The sequence below is a fragment of the Muscardinus avellanarius genome (genome assembly GCF_963383645.1).
Source record: "Muscardinus avellanarius genome assembly, chromosome: 13".
Taxonomy (NCBI): domain Eukaryota; kingdom Metazoa; phylum Chordata; class Mammalia; order Rodentia; family Gliridae; genus Muscardinus; species Muscardinus avellanarius.
In genome coordinates, this window is record NC_137799.1 from 90971530 (window position 1) to 90987086 (window position 15557).

The following is a 15557-nucleotide window of genomic DNA, read 5'->3' on the forward strand; positions in this document are numbered from 1 at the left end:
ATTAGAGTACATATGCATTAGTTATAGATGACAGGTAATTGATGTAATTTAAATCTGGTTTATTGAAAGTAATTAAAATAGGCACTTGAGGTAGTTGGAAAGATGCTGTGTTGCACACAGGTGGTATCAATTTGGGTAGTTGTGTATTCTTTAATGAGTACTAGTTCCCAGCATGAGGCCTCATGGTGGTGCCACAATGGCAAAGAGACATCGCAGCAGATGCTGTGCATGTGAAGCAGACTGGCCTTTCCTTTTCAGAACTCCATTAACCCATTATCCTCCACTAGCAAGCTTGGGGTTTATCTCAGAGCTTCTCAGCCTATCCTCTGAGCCATTGCTCAAGTACAAAATAGGAAGCAGAAGTTTAAGGACACCCAAAAATAAAACCACAGTGGGCACATGGCCTTCTGCCATTGGAACTCAAGGTCTTCCTTCATATATGAGTAAGAGGATGGATAGGACAACCGGTGGCCCCGACCTTAGGGGTTCGCTGGTACTGTTGAGTGGGAAACTTGTGTCTATTTGCATGTTCTTATTCTGTCTCAAATGTTATTCTCCTGCCCCATCTCAGAAGTAAGGAAGGAGTATTGCAAAGGTAGGCTTCAGGGATTGACTTTCTTCTTAAAACCCTTGTGAGATGAAAGGGCTTAGCAATGTATATCAGATCTGTTTGTATGTCAGGAAACATCTATAATTTCTTCCTATTCCATGTCTATCCCAAGTATGTTTAAGTAAGACTGGCCTTGAGGTTAAGTGTTAAAAAGGACAATACTATAAGCTTATAATGTGTGATGCTGGGTTTCACCATAGATTTTAGCTGAATTTATAATATGACAAGAAAAATAGAAAAATATGGGTAAATGATATTTAGCTCCTTGAACTAGAAAGTACTATTTGAAAGCAAAGTGTTATTAGACCTAATGGTCATTATGGTATGAACCGATGAATGAAGGCTTTGCTTAAAATGAAGCATTCTTTGGTGAGGTAAGCATTCTTCTAGGTCCAGGCTATGTGATGTACTTCAACTAGCTCAAGCCCACATACTAATCAAGGCTGACTAAAATCAACATACCTTCACAAAGTATCCTTTCCTTTTCAATGAAGTATAATCAAAGCAGTATAATCAAGTAGCTACAATCAGGCCAACATGTCCACTAGAGAAAGTGAGCACATGAGCCACAAAGCAGAGTAAGTAACGGACGAGAAGCCCTGGGAGGAAGGGGCCAGATGACTGCTGAGTCTGCGGTTCCACCACAGGTGCTTTCCCCCTTAGAAGCCCTAAAAGGAAGTTTTCAAAGGCCATCTCCTTCATCGAGAGTCTGGAGATTTGGGTAAACATTCTGGTTATTGTAGGAGGCCTCCGTTTTCTGGCTCAGTCACTCTCTATCACCCCACCTGGAAAGAACTGAAAGAGACTCGAGGAGACGTGCAGCTCCCCTCAGCCTCGGGCCTCTCTCCAAAGCGCAGACCACTGAGTCTCCAGGTGACCATTCTTTCTTCCTTATAATCTCTCACTTAGTCCTTGAACCAGCCATCCTTTCTCAGCTTAGTATTCTCAACCACTGTTTACTTTATTATCAGAAAAGAATTTGCTTTTTGCAGGCACTAAGCTACATACACTCTTAGATGATTTAAAAACGCATGCAAACACACATGCTCTGTGAATCCTTTTTTTTGAAAAAATGGGATAAGAAATTTACCTTTACTCTTCCCTTTACCTTTTCATAATGCCATTCTTTACTCCGTCCTTTTTGAAATTTAACTTCCATATATCTGTTACCTGTGTTCAGTATTGAGTATGGCCACGCTAGTGCACGTGTTCCCATAGTTTTACTTAGGTTAGACTGTAAGATCCTGAGGAGCAGTGACTTCATCTTTTGAATGATTCCTTTATAGGATGGGGCACACTCAGTCTTTAATGTTGGCCAGATATTGACCAGATGTGGCTATCTATTACTGAAATATTAATTACTAGCAGAATGTCATAAGTAAGGATAACTTATGGCCATTTTCATTGCCTTTCTTCCTATCAAACTTCTACAGTGTAGTTTATTATGCATACTTTAAAAAAGCAATGTTCAGTTTGAACAGATTTGGTTAACAGATTTATCAGAAATAAGCTTTGAACAAAAAAATCCTTTCTGTGGATATACTACTTATAGTTATTCAGAAATTAAAACATTTTAAGATGCAGAGATCATACAGAGGGATCTGTTGCTATAGGTCCATGAATTTTTGAGAGTTTGGCTTTCAATAAGACGATTCTCATGTAATATTTTAATAAACTCACTTCTATTTTAATAACTCAAAAGAAGTACTCTCCTAAGTAGTTGCATAGATGGTATCTGAAAATGTTTAAGAAGATCTCAGAGACAGTTTAGAACTTTTCTCATGTGCTTTAAGAAAAATATCATGTGGACGATACAGCAACTCTGCCCTCCTAATCTATAAGGGTCTTGGGCCACAAACTAGAAATATTTACTTCTCTTTCTCAAACCTATATGCAATCAAATATGTTTGCTTTAGAATATATGCCTTACTTTATAGAGGATGACCTTTGTCTCATGTCGCTACATTTTAATAATCTAATCTAGTGAATTTCAATTTGCTAAATAATTGTTGATTGCCAATAATATTGTCATAATTCTAGTAAATAGAGAGTCAGTCATAATGATGGCTTGTTTTTGCCCTCCGGGAATCTCACTGGGGACTTCCAGTAGTTAAATCATCCAGTAGATAATCACAGTGCAATGTGAAAGGCACTAAGATAGGATACTTTCTTGAAAACCCTACATCCCAATTACTTACCGGGATCTGGGAACCAATATGAGAAAGAGACTAGGTCAGAAAAATGATATAGAGACCGAAGGCCATGCTGGACCATGAGCCTAGCTTTATCAAATGCTCCAAAATTTCCCAGGGAGAACAGGTATTTATCATTTATTTGAAATGTCCAAGGTTTTAAACAGTAGGTGGGATAAATAAAATACATCACTGTGCATCCGATTTGGTCCACTATCTACTACCTGTTTCTACCTGCTTGTACTCTGAGTTAGACCTTAAAGACTGATTAATATAAACACTATTTTATCGATGATCAGAAGAGGCTTTGCCCAAGTGATGCAGCCTCACTGTGTGCACAGCTTTTCCTTAAAGAAGAAACAAGCAAAATAACACAATCAAAACAGATTTCTTTAAGCGACGCCTAAATTGCTTAAGTAAAGGATGATTATAGATTATATCCCCTGAAGTACATTTTCACTCTCAGGAGTCATGTGGCAGTTTTCAGTGACCCAGTCCAGAGGTGGTTTGCAGAATTTTAGAGCAATCTGAACAGAACTGAACTGCTCCCGAGCACTTTCCAATAGCAAGTCTGTCTACTTTATTGCAGGGCCCAGAGGTTCCCCCAAGACCGCCTGATAATAATTTGGTATTTGGAGGCTCCTGTGTCACTGCAGGAAGGCTAAATCCATGCCTGATGGAGGAGAAGAGTTCTATGGTTATCTACAAATTCTGGCCAGACAACACCTTGACGTCACTCCTTAGCTTCCATAACCTAGCCAAGCAAGAAGTTGCCTTCCCAAGACAAAGCAGTGTGCTCTAATGACTAAGCCCTCAAAGTGCTATGCCACTTTAACTGTAGACCCATCTCCTCGATCAATCAGGATGGCAAGATGGAGCTGATGAGCTCAGCAACATAAAGTCTGGAATTGGTCCTTAATTCAACTAGTCTGTTTAGACCTGTCTGAACACCACATCGTCTTACAGCATGGGGTGGTTTCCCAGTATGATTTGCAAAGTTGGCTCAAGGGTAGCTGTGCTGCTATCCTCTCCTTGACTGCCAAGAGAGTTTTTGACAGGGAGCAATGGAAACATACCTTCTGAGCTGAAAGACAGACAAACAAACCTATTAACCAGCAAAACTTCCAAAGCATCCATCTTGGCTTGACTCTTGAAGGGTGGAACTGCACTGTAACACGTAGACTCATTGTCATTCCTGAAACTGTGTCTTTTCTAGAGCAGCCTTGTAAATTAGGTAGGGTCAATGAGAATCATCTCGAAATATGTGCGTGTATGTGTTTGTCTTCACAGAGCATGCCCTCCACACACACCTAGGGCTAGTAATTACCTGTGGCAGATGCATATAAAAAGTTTTGATCCCCCCCTTTGATTACATTTCCAACAAAATGGACATTTACTGATTTCCTCCAGAGTGTGCCATATTTCTCCAGGTAGCGTGTGTGTGTGTGTGTGTGTGTGTGTGCGCGCGCGCGCGTTCCCACTGGTCACATGCTTATTAGGCCATTATGTAGATAAGCACAGATTCACAGACCAGCTAGGACTGAGGAAGTAAGATGTTAAAAGAGCGCAAATGTTTGAACAGTAATTGAAAATATCATACTGGGTTCCCATCCTGCTCCTCTTAACTGCCAAGTCCACTTCGCCATTGTGTTACCAACAAAGGGAGGGAACGGAGGTGACATTTTTCAGAGAGCTGCAGAGGTTTTGAACATATTTGCAATATCACTTTGAATACAGGGGAGCAAAAATTTTGAATTACATCCAGGACCCCAGGAGTTCATTAGATCAAAGGATGAGGGCCCTGAGAGTCACCCAAGGTTATCTTCAAACCTCGGTGCAATCCCATGACTGTGGTCCATTTTTGTGGCCAGGGATAGGATACATGAACAGGTAGAAACAGTTCTTTAGCACTTTCTCTTGTCCTTTGCCTCTGAGTTTGGTCTTTCAAAAATATATTTTCTTCTAAGCATTTAATTGGCCAAATAATAGCTGCTTTGGGAACTGTTTGTATGCCTTTGAAAGCCATGGCCTGCACTTTAAAAATAAGCTAAGCCTATTCTGCCCAGCGTGAGCACCTGGGCAGAGAGAATGCAGTTATTTTAGGATCCTTAGAAATTGCTTCGTTTATGGCACACTGGGTTGACAACTTGTCCCATGGGGGCTGTCATGGTGCATTGCTGGCATTCCGCAAGTCCCAATACAATTCTCTCTCCCTCTTGGTGCCACAGTCTCCCATAGCTAGCTACAACAACTTGATATTATATTCCCTTTGAACTCCAAAGGAGATGGTAAGAAGCTATCAAAGAATGCTTTCAAAAGCAACTTGCATTCCCTAGAAGAAAAGACATGAATACATGCTGCATAATTACACTTAAAATGTAAGCCATGTTATAAACTCCACTGAGATCAAGATTGTTAGCAAACCAGTTTTAAGCACATTCAAAACCAAGTAAAATTGTGTCTTTAACATTTGACCATTGGGTGATATTACTTGTTATCACAAAAGAAATAACACTCGGTTATGGGATACCTAGACCTCTTAGAGAAAATGCTCCAATTCTATACTTGAGAGGGAAAAAGACATATAGTTATGGGTCTGGTGCAGGGAGATATCCCGAAGGCCATTTACTTCCACACTGTTGGTCAACCATAATAGAATAACATACTCTACACACACCAGACATTTTAGTCCCGTTTTACCAACTCATCGCTGATGTCCTGGAAGCATCCTAGCAGATGAGGATCCTAGTGTGTTTATTCTGGATGTTTCTCAAGGCCCAGCCCAACTGGGGTGCTTGCATCAGCAGGCTGCATCTAATCAAGCTGCGCCCCAACTTGGTTTCTGGTTGGTCACTTACTCTTGCGAGTGCCAGCAAATTGTGCATCAGAACCAGCTCAGCAAACACAAATGTAGGCAGAGGAGCTGCCTGTCACCCAAATGCTTTGAATGATGGAGAGCACCCTGCAGTTAAGGGGAGGGGGCCTTACTGGAGATTTTCTTGCATGTGATAGTCAACCCTTCATGACAACTATTTTTACAAAGCGTAGTTTCCTCCCCATGAAGCACAGGTTTTCTCTGTCTTTACTGATTCTGCCAGCCCCAAATCATATCCCGCAGGGGTTGTGCTTCTAGGATTACATGTCATGCCAGCCCTCTTTCCTAAGGTACAGTAATGCCACCTGTCATGCCCAGTGGGGTTGTAGTTGTTTTTTTGTGGAGATCATTTGGGGTTTCTTTTTCTTGGCCACTTTTAGCATTCAGATAAGAAGAATTCATAACATACAATAGACGAGAAATATTGGGAAGATAACTATTTCTTAGTGCTGATTACCATCACCATGTATACAGAGGTGATTTTACTCTGCTGGTTCCCTATCTAGGAGCAACATCCACCTTTTGAGACAGAGACAGAGACCCACGAGAGAGCTGAATCTGCCTTGCCCTCTGTGTGGGGCTACTCCCTACAGTGGAAAGAATGCTGTGTGTTTCTGCTGCTGGTGAATCCTTAGCTCCCCACATGCAGAGGGAAATTTAAAGACCGTTACATGTGGCCAACAAGGGAATCTAAGCATCAGGGTGATTGCCCATCCTTGCTTTTCCAGGACTGCGGCAGTTCCTATAGTGAAACAAAATCAGTTTTATACCAGGAGAATTCTAGGCAAACCGACAATAGTCTGGTAACCTGAGCTGGTGTAGCTTGATGATTTGAGCTAATAAAACAGAATTAAGTCTCAATCACTCCAAATACTATCAGATGCCCTCAAATAAGATTTTTTAAAAATAAGAATAAACAAGTTAAAATATAAAACTTAGAACTATTCCTTCTAAGATGAAATAAAAAAATCATCTGTAATTCCAATAGTTTGAGATAACTTCTGTATAATTAAAATATACAGCTTTTTAGTCTATGGATGTCCTATTGATATCTTGTAGTATAAAGTCAAACTGTACGTGTCCTTGTCTTTACTTGTATTGTGCTTTGTTCATATTTCTATAATAGTGGTTTGCCTCTGATGGATTGTTCTGCAATCTCCATAGGAAATACAATAAACATATCATTTCCAGTTTCATATTTCACATTTGCTTTGTGGGTCAGAGGTTTTAAGGCAGTGCTGCGGTACTGATCATGGCTGGCCAAATCAGGTCTGGTTTGGAGGAGCCCTGGACTCTAGAGAAACTCAGATCTCACACGTAAGCATCGCAGAAAAGATGAGGCCTGTTTGTGGGCTGGAATGTCTCAGGAAATGAGAGACCTCCACGTTCTGACAAGGCAGGTCTATAGCGCCAGCTTCGGGTCAACATGGTACTTGACTCCAAGTGCAGTGTGTGGCTCAGCTGAAGTGATTCTGATTAGCTAACTTCTCTCAGTTCCTGCTGGGTCTTAAAGGGCCAGGCTGGGTGCATGTGAGGCCTCCCCATCTTTCAGGATGCTTTCCTTCCGCTCAGCATTCCCAGGCTGTGTAAGGGCCGCTGGCAAGCTGGACTCACCCTTTGAGCCTTTAGCCTTATCTAAATTTTCTGAACTAGTTAGCTGCTCAGAGACCCTCACCCACTGTCCCAGATTTTGTTTTTTTAATCAGGAAAGGCTTCCTCTTTTACTGTTTCAGGACTAGAGTGGGGTTCTGGCAAGGGGACTTCTATTGATAGCACTGCACAAAGTAGTATGTCAATGTTGTACTCTGCAGAGTAATACTAAGATGGACAGATTCCAAAAATGAATTCAGAAAAAATAGATTTATCTGATTTGTAAGAGATTAGATCCGTGTGATTCTGACCCAAAGGTAGGAAAGAATTCTAGAAAGGAAACAATAACCTAGGCCTGGCTTCCGTATTTCTTTTATTGGTTGCTATATGTGCTATATTATTCTTATCAGTTACTGTGTGTGGGTAGATGTCAACATTCTTGTTATCCTGTTGCTTTTATTTAGCACATTTATTTAACCATGCCATTGACCTCCCGGGTGCATTAGAGTGGAACCCAAGCTCATTATTAGATAATGATGGCATTTAGACTGAGTGCCATATTCCTAACGTTCCAATAAAGTGGTTGATACAGAAGGACAGGATAAAGCTCTGCACTATGTAATTATATCAAAATAGCTAGTCTCCACTTTAGGGAATGTCTTTACCAGAGATTACATGATATGTCTGTTGGTGAAATGAGCAGAGACAGCATCGTGGAGCGGGCAGCCGAATTGCCTTCCTATGAGAACGATGGGCTTTTAGATCCATTTATACTTCCATGCCCAGTGCTTAGCCCCACCTGAACCCTCACTCCCAAAGAGCTCATTTTTGTAGTCTGGCCTTCAGTCGGTTGCCAAAGAACAGAGGGACACTAACTGGTTACGCAGGGCCATATTCTTACCTTCTGTCAGGAAAAAGTACCCCAGTCATGTTTTCTCTGTTTCTATGAGTATAGATTTCTTTACCCTTCCCATTCTTTCCTCCTTTGTTCTGTGTCTTAGTGTTCAGGACTATGACACAAATGACCAAGTTTCTTCGCAGTTCCTCATTCCATCAATGTCATTTCCTGATGTCCCAGAGAGACAACTGTGGCCATGTATAGCTGCCTGAGCCTTATTTAAAGTGGGGTGTTCTTTTCTTCCAAAAGAGAGCATGCTTAGGGTGTTTCTACCTCTTTAAAGAGACTTTGTTCTGCGTGGATGATAAAATCTCTCTATTTACATGTGAGGGTTTATTTGTTCTAATTTCCTGGAATCGTACCTTGTCGTTCATCAGTAGATACTGGATTTGTCAAAAGACAATGCTCATGTTATTAGTAAAATATGAGTGATGATTAGTTAAGATTTATGAACTCCTGGACTTTGAGGAGGGAGGCAATGGCCAACTATCAAAGAAAATAAGGTTACCACTCACTTCCTGAAACATGCTTCTCCTCTGGGCTTATGTCTCCTCTGCTGTTTCTTACATGTTATACTCCACATTTTAAATTAGAGTGGCTCTCAGCTTGATTTGGGTGTACTAATGGATATATTGGGATAGCTCCTGGTATTAACATCCCTGTATGTGTGTTTTTACATTCTCCTTGAGAAGATCCATGTTATTGAGAACCTGTGTGCCTCCTTTTGCCCCAGCGTGAGGAAGAAAGAGCTTTGGTATGTGGGGAAGGGCCTCTTGGGCTGGAGTAGTAGTTCAGATGGTCGTAATACCGGTCTGTCCACTTTTGGAGAGAAAGGACTCTGGATAAGTGGGGATTGACAGATGGTCCTCAAGGAGACCCTTCTGCTAGTGGACATCAAATGTGGGTGGTACTGTGTTTCTCTCTGTAAGATCTTGATGCATCCCAGCAGGCCAAGGAGACTTTCCCTCCCTGGGCAGTCACTGTGGCTTTCTGGAGCTGGTCTCTGCGCTCTGGGGCCATACCATGCTAGCTTACATGGTACGGGATAGGGAAGGGGTACTGTTGATCACCAAATGTCCCTTAACTTTAGTTTTCTTTCTCATATTTGAAGCAAGAGGGTGGACCCTAAACATGACTTGTATATTTTTTTTACCTTGTGCTGAAACTCAAAAACTGGTCCATGTATATGTACAAGCACTTAATGGAACTTGGAATTTTTTTTATCATATAGACATGTTCATGCAAGTGAGACCTGTTGTTCTGGAATTTGTAATGTAGTTGGTCATTCAGAGTCAAACACATATGCCAATAAAGACACAAGTGTTAGATCTGTCTGTGGTCTCCATTGCCTGATTTTTCACTTACTAATAATGGTTCTCACATAGACTTGAGACTACAATTCAGTGTTGAGATTTCTCAGTGCACCTTAACAATCCCCAGAAGTTGCCCCCACTGGTTGGATTAGCAATTGCCACACAGCCCCTCTAGATTTCTTACAGGCCCTCTCCCCTTCCTGTAGGTAAGAGCAGCATGCAGGCAGGAGAATGTAACTTGAAACACAAAATTTAAAGGGGTGCCAAAAAACCTCAACATGTACATACCACACAATAATTTTATATGTAATATTAAAAAATAAATTATTGAAAATAAAAATATTTAAAGAAAGACAGTATGATCTCAATAGGGCTGGGAAGGAAGGTGAGCGAGGTGAGTCCTATATTTTAGCATCAGATTTTACCCCTACAATTCTTATTTTTAATCATGGATATTTGCATTCATATGTTTTTAAATATTGCATTAATTAATTGCAGTGACTGAATTTTGGGTGTTTCCTTACATTTGGCCCTGGATTCACAGCTCCTTCTGGCCTGGATCTCGTGTAAACGTCTGGCTTTTGCAAAGCTCAGCTCTGTATACAGGAACAGCTCAGCTGATTATCTGTTGGTCTTCTCCCATTCCTGTTCCTGACCTAATTGTTCATCTGCCCCTGGAGATACATTCCCTGGCTCCCTTTTGTGCAGCTGGCCTCAGCATCTCCAGTGTTACCCATCCTGTGATGTCTACGGAAAGGTCCAAGCGCTAGGCACAGTTGTCTTCCCATTGTGTGTGTGTGTGTGTGTGTGTGTGTGTGTGTGTGTGTGTTAAAGAGGTGACTCTCCTAAGTAAGGAAATCAACATACATGGCTGAGAGACATGTATATATACACATGTGTTTTCTCCTTCCTCTCTCTCTCTCTCTCTCTCTCTCTCTCTCTCTCTCTCTCTCTCTCTCTCTCTCTTTCTCTCTCTCCCTTAAAGAATACAGGAGAACTTCTAAGTAAATTTGAGAAATAATTATTATCTAGGGGGTAAATAATGGATAAATGGATAATTTTCTAGTTAAACTCTTTTAAAAATGTATTAGAGATGGCTTTATTTCCCTACATTTGGCTTCATGTTACTTTTGCTAAATTAAGGATGCAACATTTGAGACTTAAAATACTCTATTTTCACTCTGCCGTTCCTTAATGCCATGAGCCCTTTTTGTAATGTCTACATCCACTATTTTTAAACGCGTATGTAATGCCTTTTATATGCTAGACCACAAGGGTTATATTTTTCATTAAAAAAGTCTTTATCACTGCAGCAGGACAGACATTATCAGTCTGTTCTGCAGATGAAAAAACTGGGGTTCAGAAAGGTTAGAAGGAAAAGAGAAGGAATCCAAATTATACACCTAACACACGAGAGAGCTTCCACTCCAGGCTGCTTAGAAGGCAGATCTTTTTGCAAGACTGGAGCTGCTGCTCAGCTTGTCCAAAAGGAATCCCTAACACTTTTCTGACTCTGCCAGATTGGAGTGTGGTGTCCGTGTTGCACCTTACATGCGGGTTTATGGAGGAATGCGCTTCTGTGCTCCTCCTCAAGCCTGGAGCCTGGGGGATGCCCACATGAGAGGTAATAAACTTAACACCAGAGGAAAAAAGGCACAATCTGAGTCCAGGCCCCAGACCTCCCAATAGTGCAGAGGTTGACACAGCCTCACGAGAGTGGAGGAAATGCTTTCTCTCTAAGTGGGCTCTTTTCTCACCAGAAATACTAAGTCATCATGAATAATAAACTCTTATTGCTAACTAAAATAATATAAAATCCCCTTCCCTTGTTTGTCAAACCCACTCTCAAAAGTTTGCTTTTTATTTTTTGTGGCATTAGGGATTGAACCCAGAATTATTCTACCTCTGAGCTATAACCCCAGTCCTCTTTTTATATTTATTTTGAAAAAGAATCTCACTAGGTTGATGAGAGTCTCACTACTTGCTGAGACTGTCCTCGAACTTGCCATCCTCCTGTCTCAGCCTCCCAAGTACTGGGACTATAAATGTGTGCCAAGCCGGGCATGGTGGCGCACGCTTGTAATCCCTGCGCTTGGGAGGCTGAGACGGGAGGATCACAGGTTCGAAGCCAGCCTCAGTTACTTAGTGAGACTCTCAGAAACTTAGTGAGACCCTGTTTCCAAATAAATATAAACTAGATCTGGGAGTATAGATCAGAGTTAGAAAAGCCTCTAGGTTCTACCCCAGTACCACAAACAAACAAACAAACAAACAAACAAACAAAGTGTGTGCCACCATACCTTGCAAAAGTTTGCTTTTTTTTTTTTAGTTCTGAAAAGCCCTAGAAAAAGCATCCCATATTATAGAGCTAAAATTTTTTATTTTTGGTACTAGGGCTTGAACGCAGAGATATTCTACCTCTTAATTACATTCCCAAATCATCATTATTATTATTATTATTATTATTATTATTATTATTATTATTATTATATAGGGGCTTGTCCTTGTCCCAGTACTTGGGAGGCTGAGACAGAAGAATATCCCAGATTCATGGCCAGCCTCAGCTACTTAGTGAGGCCCTCTGCAACTTAGTGAGACCCAGTTTCACAATAAAGAATAATAAATAGGGCTGGGGTATAGCTTGGAGGTAGAATGTCTCTGGGTTCCATCTCTAGTACAGCGAAAACAAAAACAAACAAAAAAAGTGACAAAAAACAGGGTCTTGTTAAGTTGCTAAGGCTGGCCTCCAAATGTAACTCTACAGCCTCAGCCTCCCAAATCCTGGGATTGCAGGCATGTGTCACAGGCCCGGCTTTGGACTCTCTTTTGGAGTGACTTCACTCCTCTGAGACCAGTACATCCCATGTCCTCGGTGAGCAAGATGTCCCTCTGTCTATGATGGTGCACTCTGGAGCACACCGAAATACACAGGTTCACTGAGTTTCCCTGGGCAACACTGTGAGGGCTCTGTCATTCACGGCACCTGTCTGGGTCACCCTGCTCCAGGAAGGCCAGAGGAACAACGAGGTGAATGCCTTCCCACTATTTTTCTGTGGGAGCCTTTCTTATGAGTATCTCGGAGGACAGACAAACTCTTCCCTGGCTCATCTTTATAACCCGTCCTTTCATTTTTTCATGGAAAGGTCTATGTTTTCTAACTGCCTCACTGGAAGGGGTCAAAATGTGTATAGCTTTTTGGGGAATCTTTTTAAAAACATGATTTGGCATTGATAAGTGACATTCTTTCATGCATGTATCTAGACCCTTCTTAGAGCCAGAGGATATCAAGGAGCTGATATTTTTCAGCATCCGCCTGGTGACAGGCACAGATGCTTACTCAGTTTTGTACATGTGACCGATACCTCAAATGATTCCCTGGATAAAGTAATATGCGCTCTCCCCAAGTGTCACATAGCGAGTCTTTATTAGGCCTTGTAAGTGCTGATGACTGAGAATGGCTAACCAAAGCAGTGATTCTTTTCTGACCCAATGTTTACTCTCTTAATTATCTTAATAACTTAGAGAAGACTGGAGTTTGGGATCTGGATAATTCAATTGCAATCTCAAGTCCATTGAGACAAATAATAGCTCAATCAATATATTGTTTACTAGAGATTTCTAAGCCTCCTGGACCCCCAAGCGTGGGCCAGTACCAAGCTGCAAGGGCTTGGGCAGCCCTTGGGGTCCAGGAGGCACAGCGGAGAGCGGCTTGGAGAGACTAATTGGAATGAGACTTCAGAGAAAAGGAGTTGAAATATTTCCAAAGAGAAAACTGGATGAGTCCTCTGCTTCCCCTGGGTGGGGGCTCTGTGTGGTTTTGCATGTATCTAGACACATTTGCCAGTATGGAAAAAATTCCCATTGAGATGAAATAAAACAAATCTCTGACTAATAAGACACTCTGGGACCTTTAACAATAAAGTTACAGGATGGGGAGGGGGCAGGAGGGGTGGAGATAAGAGTTCAGATCGGGCTCGGTGTACATAGTCATGCATCTCTGTCGGATGATGAATGTGTAATCAGGAAGTCACGTCTTACCGGGAATTCAGTGGCAGTAGTCACTGCATGCTACTGAAAATTGCAGATGGAAGTAAATACTTATTGACAATTTTGTAATTTCCTAATCATGGACTGTTCAATGAACAAACACGTGCTTAGGCATCTTTGGCTCCTAGCACATGGGAGCTGTGTCACAGCCAGGTGGTGCACAACTGGAAGAACAATGAGTGCATGATTTTCTCTGCTACCTGTCATCTCACGTAGCTCTGGTGAGGGGAAGGATCTGTCCTGACTTTATCGTGCTTCAGGCATACTTAAGAAATTCAATTTGCCCATGATATTTGGAAGAAGGGATTCGCCTTTCCATTCCAGTTGCATGCCATCTACCCCCGTGTCTATGTCTGTTCACTCCCTGTTGAGTTTAAAACTATTTTGCCCATTCTTTCTCTTCCCCTTACGAAGTCATTTTACATTATGAGAATTCTCCTGCCTGGTTTTGTAAATCTCAGGAATGCTAAAGCTTTATGTTTCATTTTATGAAAGAAAAATCTCTCAAAGGGCTCATGTTGAAGTTCTAAGGCCGACTTTTGTCTGGGGAAGGATTGGCAACAAGAGAAATAAAGAAGGTTCTATAAGGAGTCCCCAAAAGAAGAAAGATGTATTGACAAAAAGCATAATAACTTTGGAAAAATTCAAACAGAGTGTGCCCTCATTGTCTCAAAATCAGTAGTTACGGAAAGGATTTGAAATTCAGAGTCTAAGAAGGAGCCGAGTGGAAAGATGAGTGGGGAGCTTGTTATCAAAGGAAATTTGAGGTAAAGGGTCCTATGTTTTCTCCTGTGTGGGGGAGCTAGAGAGACAAGGGGGACGTTAGATACATGAGGAGAGAGATCAGTAGAATGGTGGAAGGGGATTGGAGGAAGGAGGTGAAGAGGGCAAAGGGAAACCTGACGGAAACAGTTCAAAGAATGCTATTTTCGTTTATGTGAAGTTATCAATACCGACTTCAATTATCCGTACAGGGAGCGGGAGGGAGGGGAGACCTGGAGGGAAACCGACCGAGTGTTGTGTGCATGGAACCTTCTACCACTAGGAACCTCATAACGATGCACAATTGCAATGTACCAATAAAAGTATATTAAAAAATTTAAAAGGTTCCAGACACAGGGAAAGGGTTTAGAGATTAATCCCCTTTAGATGTATCACATGACAGCCTCGACTCCCCGGATTTGTGCTGGATAATCTAGCATTTAAACACTCACTGGGAAGCTAATAACTTGATTCCTTAATGCCAACAACACAACCAAACTTAAATTGTATCACTAACATAAAAACTATTATTTATTATGCTTTTAAATGTAGGCAAGCTACCATACAATGTACTTTATATAGATTGGTCTCATATAATTTACTCAATAGCTCTATGCAATAGGCATTATTTGTTGGTTTGGTGTCACAGAAGAAGAAAATCAGCACAAAGAATGTAAACAACTTGCCCAAGGACTTGAAGCTGATGGACAAAAGGGTCATGGTTTGAACCTGAGTGGTTTGACTCGAGTCTGGCTAGGGCCCGTCCCTCTCTCTCTCTCTCTCTCTCTCTCTCTCTCTCTCTCTCTCTCTCTCTCTCTCTCTCTCTCTCTCTCTCTCTCTCTCTCTGTGTGTCTAGCCAGCCCACCAGCCTTCCTTCATACTGCCCCCAACACACAACACTAACTCCAAGTTAGCTTCAAGGCAGTTTACATCGGAGATTTAGCTAAATTAACCAATGGAAGGATGCTTCTGAAACTTTTGTTTTGTTTTTCCTATAGTTTAAATCCTGACATTTTTCCTCGTGTGGTGGCGCGTGCTTGTAATCCCAGCATTCTGGAGGCTGAGACAAGAAGATCACAGTTTGAGGCCAGCCTCAGCTACTTAGTGAGGCCCTTTACAACTCTGTGAGACCCTGTTTCAAAATAAAGAATTAAAAATAGGGCTGCGGGTGTACCTAGGAGGTAGAATACCCCTGGGTCCCATCCCCATCACCACAAAAAATAAATAAAATTTAAAAATCCTGACATTTCTAAACAGCAAGTGACATCAT

The 15557-nt window shown here is 41.5% G+C and overlaps 1 protein-coding gene across 1 annotated transcript in view; it reads left to right on the forward strand.

The window, feature by feature from the left end:
* NTRK2 (neurotrophic receptor tyrosine kinase 2) overlaps window positions 1–15557 on the forward strand; it is a gene marked incomplete at both ends in the record, with an annotated part of 373926 nt that overhangs the window by 211913 nt on the left and 146456 nt on the right. The window lies entirely within an intron of this gene.